Below are 10004 nucleotides of genomic sequence, written 5' to 3'. Positions count from 1 at the left end.
GAGCAGTTCCCTCTCTCTCGGGGATGCTGCTCTGACAGCTCTCCCTCCTGTTCCAGTCTCACTGCCAGCAGCATTTCCATGAGAAAACGCTAGTTCGGCCGACTGCATCAATTCCACCGAAACCGCCAAGGGAACCCACGGTGGGCGGCCAGCCCCGCCGGCATGCAGTCTGCCTGTCTCCATGCAGTCCCAGTGCCAGGCCAGCTCCTTGGCTGCACAATGCTTTTAAACTTCAATTTCTCTGAAAATTTTGCATTACTAAGCTAGAATTGAAAAAGTCCTGCACCACGTGGAAATAGAAAATTTTCAGCAGGAGAAAGGAATCTTTCTCTTGCATTTCTCTTTCTAACCATCACATTTGGGGTGTTTATTTATAAGAGCAAGACCTGAACTGGCCAACAAGTATCAGGATGCCTAGCTACTTGGCAAACAACAGGAATTTCAACATTGTCACAGCAATAGGACCAGTGATAATTCTCTAAATCACCAGTTGACTATTATGTGAAAACCACTGTGTCATAGACACGCAACAAGATGTACAACAAGCTGTGTATTAAAAAAAGGCATGCTGGTTATTCTAAGAGAAATTAATCTATTCAGGTTTACTGTTTTGAGAACGTTTCATCCATCCTCTGGTGTGTAGATGATTCCTCTGTGAATTTGTTTCCAAATTAGACTTACTAAATTGAAAATTCCTTCCCCACTTACTCTGTGGATTCTTTTATTTTTCTTAATCTCTTTGGCTGTTATGTTGCAGTCTGAAACAGCATCTCCCAACTGCCTCACTGCGACTAACTGAATTTATTATATAATCTCATCTCCCGTTCCAAAAATTTCAAGATCAATCTCAAAGAGCAGTCCTCTGAACTTGGCAGACACTCGTGTGGGAAAGTCTTTAAACAAAAACAAATTTGTTTATGTACTGGGAGAAGGAGCTCCGAAAGAAGATAACATGTGCCGTGAGCCAACACTGCCCTCAGCAGCAGAGCTGGGGCGGCTCTCACAGCGCCGGCGCTGCTGTAGAGCTGCAGCCCCTTCATCATCAGCTGCCCCCACCAGAGCTGTCCTCCTAGCTCCCGTCCAGCAGCGGGGACCGCAGGGTGGCTCTCCCATTGGGGACCACAGGGTGCCTCTTGCATCGGGGGAAGATGCAGTCTAAACGCGAAATGGGCAGCCAAGAACGCCTGGATGGTGAAATGGTTTCACTCAAAGTCACTTCGAATTTGTGGACTTCAGGGACATTTATTTGGGACTTCTTTTTTTTTTTTTTTTTTAAAACTAATTGAAGTACATAGCACCATTGGCTTCCCGTAAGAGTTAACCACAAACCTTGGGCATTTTTTTACTTGCAATCTAATCCCAGTTCTGACAGGCTACATAGTCAGGTTTTTTGGATGGAAAAAAAGCCTACACCTACTCAGGGTGCTGGAACAAGACCACTTCCCCAGTCAATTCCCACGTAAGTGCTGTTTAAGGACTACACTGAATTAGTTAGTCCTAGGGATTTAGATTATAGGTATTTTCCCTAATATGCACATTGTTACCTTTTTTTTGAGAGAAGATTAAAGAAGTATGCCCTTGCTCTAAGAGCAGAGTCATCAAGCTTTGTTTCAGAGGCTGAGCTGAAGCTGTGTGGGAAGCCAGCAATGGACATGAAGGACAGGGACGATGCATTTGTACATTGGTGGCATGGTTGAGGAAAGATGACCATGTCCTGTGCTAGTCGGTGAACCTTTCATATTGAAACCATAATCACTGGGTACCCACTGCTGAGTTGTAGCACAGACCACCAATACATGAACCACGCGCATACCTAGTCAGTCAGGTCAAGAGTAGGGCTGCCTGAGGTAGTTTTGCTTACTTGGATCCGGGGAGCAGTGTAAGTAGGCAGTGAAGGGTTTGTTAGCCACATAAGGGTTACTTTTGCTTCTTGCATGCAAGTGTCAAAATGCACTGCAGTTTCAGAGCTACATAGCTATCTCAGGTATATGCATGCACGGTAGAGATATCCTCTGTCCAACAAGTTATGTCTCCTAGCTGACCAGCAACAGTAGAGGCATAATTTCTGAATTATGCGATGGTGAAAGCTTAGCATGAGTAAGAATTCTAAGAATCTAAACCAAAATGGTCAAAACAGTCAAAATTTTTATCTCAGGGGACCACAGCTGAACATTTCCCAAAAAGCCACATCTTGATTTAGGTTTGGCTCCAATGTTGATTGGTCTTCAGTCATGAGAGAAGCTGATCTCCTTGAAGTGCTGTGCCATCTTGAAGCACGGTTTTGCCTGGTGAAAGACCTTCATGTGGCTGGCCCTTTGAGACTGTGTCACCGGATGAGCCCATGTACATTTCGGTGAGAAAACATGGAACTTTAATGTGAGCAAAATACAGGTGCCCCCCAAATCTATCTGTCCATTAGTACAGAGGTCCCAGAGCTTTGGAAGGAATCACATCACTGGCAAAGGCAGTTCCCTAAATAGGAATCCAGTGGAGACAAAAGTGGAGCTGATGAGCAGTGGAAGGTATGAAAGAAGGGGAAGCTCCACTACCATCTCCTTGCTTGGAAAAGCAGTGTCCAGGAAATTCCATTTTATCTGTTGTCTATACAACCATAACTAAGTTCAGGTGCTCTGAACATGACATGGAGGAATGACACAGCCAGGCTGCCTTGACAGAAGTTGTCAAAATATCCAGGAGTTTTCCAAGCCTCTCACCATCACTAGTCACACAGACACTCTCCAGATTGCCCCCCAGAGCCATAATCTCACAAAAAGCCAACACATGCATGAGCTAGGATCCATTGGACAGCATCACCTGAGGAGGGTACTTCTGCAAGGAAGAAGATGGCTTAATTAATGAACGAATAAAGCTGATGCGTGAGACTGCCACAGAAGAAAAGCCCAATGACACCTTGTGTAGTCAGTTGACCAACATACAGAACTTGCACCATCACATGGAAACTGAGGCAGTGCATGAAAACCATGGCGTGCCTTGAAGTCCTGGCTCAGGCTGTGTGTTTTGTGGGGTGCTAAAACCCCAGATGCTAAACCCTCTGACCCGTGGTTTCAGCACAGTCGCACCCTCGGCACAGTTCATGTCTATGGGACCAGCATGGCTGGGGCCATGTGCGGCACCAAGTATAGAAGGGGAAAAAAAGTTCCTTTCCTGCGGAGTGAGGGGAAACCCAGCAGAGGGATTACGAGGGCGTGAGTCACCGTGTGCCTTCTGCATGACTCTGGGGACAGGGCGGCCTCTTGTTCCGGGGCTGGGGCAAAGTCACAGCTTCGCCTGTTATTGCTGTTAGTCACAACCCCAGCTATACAAAGTCCAGCAGAAACCACACTTGCAAATGCCTCAACCTGAAATGTAAAATAAACACTGGGAAAATAGCTGCTACTTACTTTCTCTAAATATACCCTGAGGCCAGATCTGCTTCCACTAAGTCAAGTCCAGTTTTGCAATCGGCAGGCGACGCGAGATCCAGCCCTTTATTTGGAAAGATGTTAATAATCAAATTGCAGTTTTAATTTGTCACCAAGACAGGGGTGTGATAAGACATTTTGGTTGCTGCTATAAGTAGCTCTGAGGATTGTCAGGGGTTGTTGTAGGTGCTAAAGAGTTTGTGACATCCTGGCACAGCAAGGAAGGGACTCTGCGACTCTGGCATATGTCCTCGCTACAGGGAGGTGAAGAAATCCCTCTGGTCCCCCTCTGAACACCGAGGAGGGGCATAGCTGGGCCTGAGAATCTGCAAGAGGAGTGGGCACAGAAAAACAAGAAGGGTGGAAGCTATGGATCAGCGCCATATTAGTGATCTTATCAATATTTTAAGTGACTCATCTATGGCTTTTTCCTCTCTGAGGTTTTTATAACATTTTCACTTCCTTCATTACCATATAAAGATGGGGAATTTAAGCAGAAAAGGTGGAGAAGTACTAAGTTAAGGCAGTTAGAGAAACATAAATGTATTTAGCTTTAGCAAACTGCTGGGTCAAATCCTCCCACGAAATTATGGACTTCCCCAATTTCATGGACATCATGGTGGTATATGTTGGATTGTGCTGGCAGAATGGATGACACTTGCATTAGATGGTCATTTCCAGAAAACTATGTATGCGTGACAAGCACACTTCAAATGCACCATGTCATCCACTGTGTATCTAGCATAGTTTTAATTGCTGTGGTGTCACAGGTAAAGCAATGCTAGCATTTGGAGTTGTTACTGGACCTCACCTGGAGAGCAGGGCCATTCTCCTGCACAGAGGAAGAGAAAAGAGGGAGAAAGGGACTGCTACATTTCCAGGTTTCAACTCAATAGGTGCTTGGGACAAACTCTGGGAGGCATCCAGAGTTGGAAGTGCAGAGTCACTCCCAAGAACACAGTTCAGACACAGCCTCAGTATCTTTTAGACATTGCATATATTGAAAGTGAAGACTGGTCAACTTTGTGAGTGACTCCAGATAGAGTCACCTTAAGTTTAGCCAGACTTATTAGTTCTAATTCAGCCCTGGCTTTGACAGATACAACCTGCTGTTTGCACAATCTCTTAGGTATTTCTGCACTCTGCTCCAAGAGGGTGTATTAGCTAATGTGCAACCCAAGGTATGTTTGCAACACTGCAACCACAAGAATAAATTTTTCTGGAGTCAGGGCACACTTAGGTGTTGCCACACAGAGTTTGCTAAAGCTTTGGACTCAATCCTGGAACACTGTGCTTGAGGGCATGAGTACAGATGGACCCCCCTGCACAGTGCCAGCAAAGTGTCAGGGCCTCTGCGGCACAGCTAATCCACAACCTGGATAAACTGCTCATGGATAATTGAGAGTTCATTGTACGCCCATCTAGCACCTCTCTTTTATGGGAGGATAAACACTTCTCCATAAAAGTACTTGTAAACATGAATTCTACCATTACAAACAGTCACATTTTATATACATTTCCTTGTTGTTTGGGTTTTTTCTTTTAATTGTAACATGAATCATGCCTTTTACTGCATTCTACAGTACAAACTCCAAACACAGTAGGAGCAGAAGTATTTAACCAGAAGAGCTGAGTTTGCAGTGCACGGCTGGTCACACCCAGGCAAGTAAGCAGAGGGATACAAATCACAGCTCTTCAAAATCTAATCAAGGGAAAGCAACTCCAGTTAATTGAAGGCTTAATTTTCTGCCCTCAGGCACTGTCCTCCTGATCTCACATGTCATTTAGCTGTCGGATATTCCTGTTAGGACCTGGACAGTTGTATGTGACAATTTACAGTTCTGTGACTGCCCACTGAGAAACAATGTACCGCATATAAAAATATAAAATCAACAGCCTCAGAGGTAAAGGCTCTCCTCCTTTGTCCATCCAATGGCTTTGAACTAGACTCAGTGTTGCAATTGTTCAAGAATATCAGCTTTGAAAAATAAAGCACACAAACATATTGAAACCTTCAGTACTCGTCCGTAGAGCCAATGGTGTCTGAGCCTGCAGCCCCTGGGTTTCTGTGGTCCAGCATTTCCAGAGTTGGTGACCTTGACTCCTTAGCTTGCATCTACAGCAGCTGAGATTTCTAATCACTGTCCATACAAGGACTGAAAAGGACCACTCAACCTACTTTCCAAGTTCAGAAAAGATGAGTATGGCCAGGTGGCCAAATCTCTCACAAGACAAAGCACTGGGTCGCAGTGACAGAGTCGTAGCCCCTCTTGCCCTCTGTCTTGCAGCTGTGAGACTCCAGTAATTTCTGTAAGGACCAGGAATTTCCAACTGCGATGATGTCATTGCATGGGTGACTTCTTTGGTGAGCATTTTATGACAGCCTTTATAGATGGTAACAACCTGACTGAGGATCATTTGCCCACAGCTCAAGTACACATCCCTTGTCATAGAATCATAGAATCATAGAATGCTTTGGGATGGAAGGGACCTTTAAAGGTCATCTAGTCCATCCCCCCCTGCAATTGGCAGGGACATCTTCAACCAGATCAGGTTGCTCAGAACCCCATCTAGCTTGTCCTTGAATGTTTCCAAGGATGGGGCATCTACCACCTCTCTGGGCAACCCATTCCAGTGTTTCAGCACCCTCGTCAAAAATTTTTTCTTTGTGTTCAGTCTAAATCTACCTTCCTTTAGTTTAAAACCATTACCCCTTGTCCTGTCACAGCAGGCCTTGTTAAAAAGACTATCCCCATCTTTCTTGTAGGCCCCCTTTAAGTACTGAAAGGCTGCAATCAGGTCTCCCCGCAGCCTTCTCTTCTCCAGGCTGAACAACCCCAGCTCTTTCAGCCTTTCCTCATAGCAGAGGTGTTCCATCCCTCGGATCATTTTTGTGGCCCTGCTTTGGACCCACTCCAACAGGCCCATGTTGTTCAGCTTCCTTGTGGCTGAAAAAAAGACATTGCAGATCCTGGTTAATGGGTTGAACTCGTAACAGAGCACCAGTTACAAGAACGTGTCATAAAAATGAAGCTAAAGGTAAAGTAAAATTTCAATAAAGTTGAAGAGATCCATGGTTTTATCCCTTGATATAGCCATGAAAGGGGGCTAGAAATGGAGGGGGGGTGGGGGGAAGAGGGAGCAAGATGTGGTCTTACACAGTCAACAGCATTTAAGTGGTTATCCTCAGTCTCCGCAATTTTCTACGTTTATTTTTTTCTGTAAAGATTTGCTCATATGCCCATTGCTTCTTGCATTGAGGACAAAGTAAGGGGAGAAGACATAAGCTAACTTTCCTTGAGTACAAATTGTTACAAAAAGCTCAGAAACAAACTGGCAGTGGTGACAGCCGAGGGCATGCCACCACCTGTTTGGAGCAAGATGGTGATTTTAATTCCTTCTGTTTACTCTCACCACTGTTCCCATCCCCACAGAAAAAATAAAATAAATGCCTTTGTTATTTACAGTCTGCACTGAGAGCAGTCATCAAGGTTGACTGTGGGTTTATGGTCGCCAGTCAGCCTCCCTGCTCCAGCAGGTGCCAGGCACCCTGAATTGCTCCCATCACACCCTGCTCGGTGGGGCAGTGAGTAAGCTGATGAATTCTGCTTATTTCATCTGGGAGGCAACTGCCTCCCCCTCTCCACAAGGAACATCCCACGTATAATAAAGGTTTATAGTCAACCAGAGCAAGACTTCAAACTCATTCCTTCCAGATTCATTCATGGCTAGGGTGGGGATACTAGACTGCTCAGCAATGTTTAACTCAACAAATACTAAATTCTCCAGAGCAATGGCCCTTTATCACCCCTGCTTTCTTTAGATACAGAATCAAACAGCTAGCAAGCATGTCCTGTCAGCTTATGATTACCAGAACTGAAATAGGATGCTAGGTATTCAGTAAAACCCAAGCTAGGAAATAAATGCTGTATGTTTAAAAGAAGTACTCTGGCCGCCTAACAAACTTGGGAGACTAAGGGGCAGGCCTATCACAAAAAAGTCGCCCTGTGATATATAAAGAGAATTGTAGCCTAAAAGACATAGGAAAGGCTTGCCAGGAGTAGTATGTTGAGTTTTGGGCATTACACTTTCCACAAGAAAAATGTTGAACAACTCCGGAGGGTGCAGGAACAAGAATGGTCAGAGATCCTGAAAACATGGGTAAGCGAAGGAAAGCTGAACTGAGGTGGGGAGGAGAGAAAAAAGGGCAACAATCTTCAAATACATGCATAAAAAAAGAAGCTGCAAAGAGGAAGGGAATACTGTATTACTTTATTACAGACAATGAGTGTAATCTGTAACCAAGAGGATTCAAATCGGACATGAGGTAGGGAAGTGACAATGAGAAGAGACTGCTGGGAGATTCTACAAGGTCTCAGCCATTAGATCTCTCAAGTTAGACAACATCTGTTGGCAATGGAGCGTTCAAGCCCCTTCAAACTTCACAACTCTGCAAAAGAGAAGCAGTGTACCATCAGCCAAGCTTTCAGGTGACAACCTTGGTTTTCAGTAGAACACAGTAGAGCTACTGCAAGATCCTGGAGGGGGGGAATGGCACAGAGAGCGGCAAAGTAACAATTAGTAGCAGATTTTCTCAACTGCTCCTACTTTAACAGGGAAAGTAAGGCAGCCTTTACCCAAAAAGTTGATTTTTAATTAGAGGTATACCATACAGTGCTTCACCCATGAGAATAGCCTCATATGTCCCACCCCACAAGGTGCAGGGTCATCCAGGGACAAGTTAAGGAGGGTGTTGTTTTGATACATCAAACTCAAGACTACGTATCTTGCAGATCTGAACCAATAAGCTACAGTAGGAGCCATTATTGCCTATTGCCAGCTATGGGTAAAAAGGAGTTTTTTATTTCTTCAAACCAAACAGCAGGTAAGTCTATCTTATTGCATCTGAGCAAGATCAAGGCCTCTCCATTGCAGAGGACCATTTCCCATGTCCTCCAAAGAGGACCTGCATCCCTTAATGTCAGTGCAAACAGTCAAACAAACCTTTGCGCTATCCTAGTTCACACAGCTGGCACCTGCGGTATGATTAATTTCTTCAAGTGTGACTTTGGAGATCACGAGCAGCAGCAGAACAGGTTAGAGAGAAGTGTAACACTTGTGTTAACGTCAGAAGGTCTGGATGGAAACAGACTGTACAGAACTGAAGCAAAACTTTTCATAAACATTTTCAGAATTTCCTACTTTTGACTACTCATAGAAATACTAGAGAGCAAGAAGTGGCATGGCTCCCTCTGGTATGTACTCGCCAGGATTTTGTAAGCTGGGAAGTCCCCCTGGGCAAACAGGGAGTCAGATAACTCACATTAAAGGAAATTGGGGAGGGAGGGGATTGTCTTGTACTATTGTATATTTTTCCACTGAAAAACTGATTCACAGCTTCCAAAAACAAATTTTCAGGGGAATTGTTGACGATTTTGTTTTTGTACCCCAGAAATAACTGGTGTCAGTGTTTTCCCCTTCCTGAAATTGACCTTTCTTTTCTCCTAAAACACTTCTGTATATTTGATACAAAAAAACTGTGAATCATGAATAGCGTCATGGTTTGGGCTAGCACACTGCAAGGCCCCAGCACATTTTCTATCTCAATACTTATTAATGATACACATCAGGCATAGCTGAAAAACACCAATTAAATTTTATGAATAATTCTGAAGTTCTGAAATTTGGGCTTCTGGCATGGAATACAAGAAGGGCTGTGAAGATGTGCCAAGAGACGGTCACCTACCCCAAAACTGCCAAAGGTCAAGGGAACTGGACTGGGATGTGAGAGAGAACCATACTCCAAAAACCTTACCTGCACCAGGTTTCTTGAGTTCTTGAACCTGTTTCTGTGAACTCCTAGGAGAGGGCCCTACGTAAGATGTGAACTGTACTCTTGACAAAAAAGTTATTGAAGTGGACACATGTCTGCAAAATACTTCAGGCTATCTGAATCAAGACTTTTTTTCAATGGAGAAGGGTGTCATTAGAAAATGAACTTGGTTCCAGTGGGAATCTCTTCGCTACAAAAAGACAAGCAAACCGGGTGAATTCATGAAATGGGAAAATGTCACTCAACACCTATTGGAAAACCTTCAAAACAGTTCCCTTAACATAAGCTGGACTTGCATCAAGCTCTCTGGTGTGTCCATGAAGGGCCACATAGGAAGGGGTCAGGCAGGAATGAAAAATTCGCCGACAGATTTGGGGAGCTTTGTACCAGGAGCAGTAGCATGTGGTATCAGGTCTCTAAATGACAAACGTGCTCAGTGCCTTGCGGGCTTGCAAGATGAAAGACTGTCTTAGGTACTCTCTCATTTATGTGCTTTCCATTGCTTTTAACTTTACAGTGCATTTTAAAATTGCAGCTTACAGCTAATGGAAAGAAAAAAAAGTTAATTTCTTTGGAAATTGGCAGCCGTGCAAGAAGGAGAAACATCGCCCACCCCACCTTGCGTTGCTTCGTACCTGGCTCCGGGAAGAGCCTGGCTCATTCCAAAGGGAAGAGTCAGCAAGGGCAGAGTTACCCGGCAGAGTCACCCAGGCTGAGCCTGGGAAAGCGGTGCTGCCTGACATGGACCT

This window comes from Platalea leucorodia (genome assembly GCF_965183815.1).
Source record: "Platalea leucorodia genome assembly, chromosome: 1".
In the NCBI taxonomy this organism is placed as follows: domain Eukaryota; kingdom Metazoa; phylum Chordata; class Aves; order Pelecaniformes; family Threskiornithidae; genus Platalea; species Platalea leucorodia.
Note: the sequence above shows the minus strand (reverse complement) of the source record.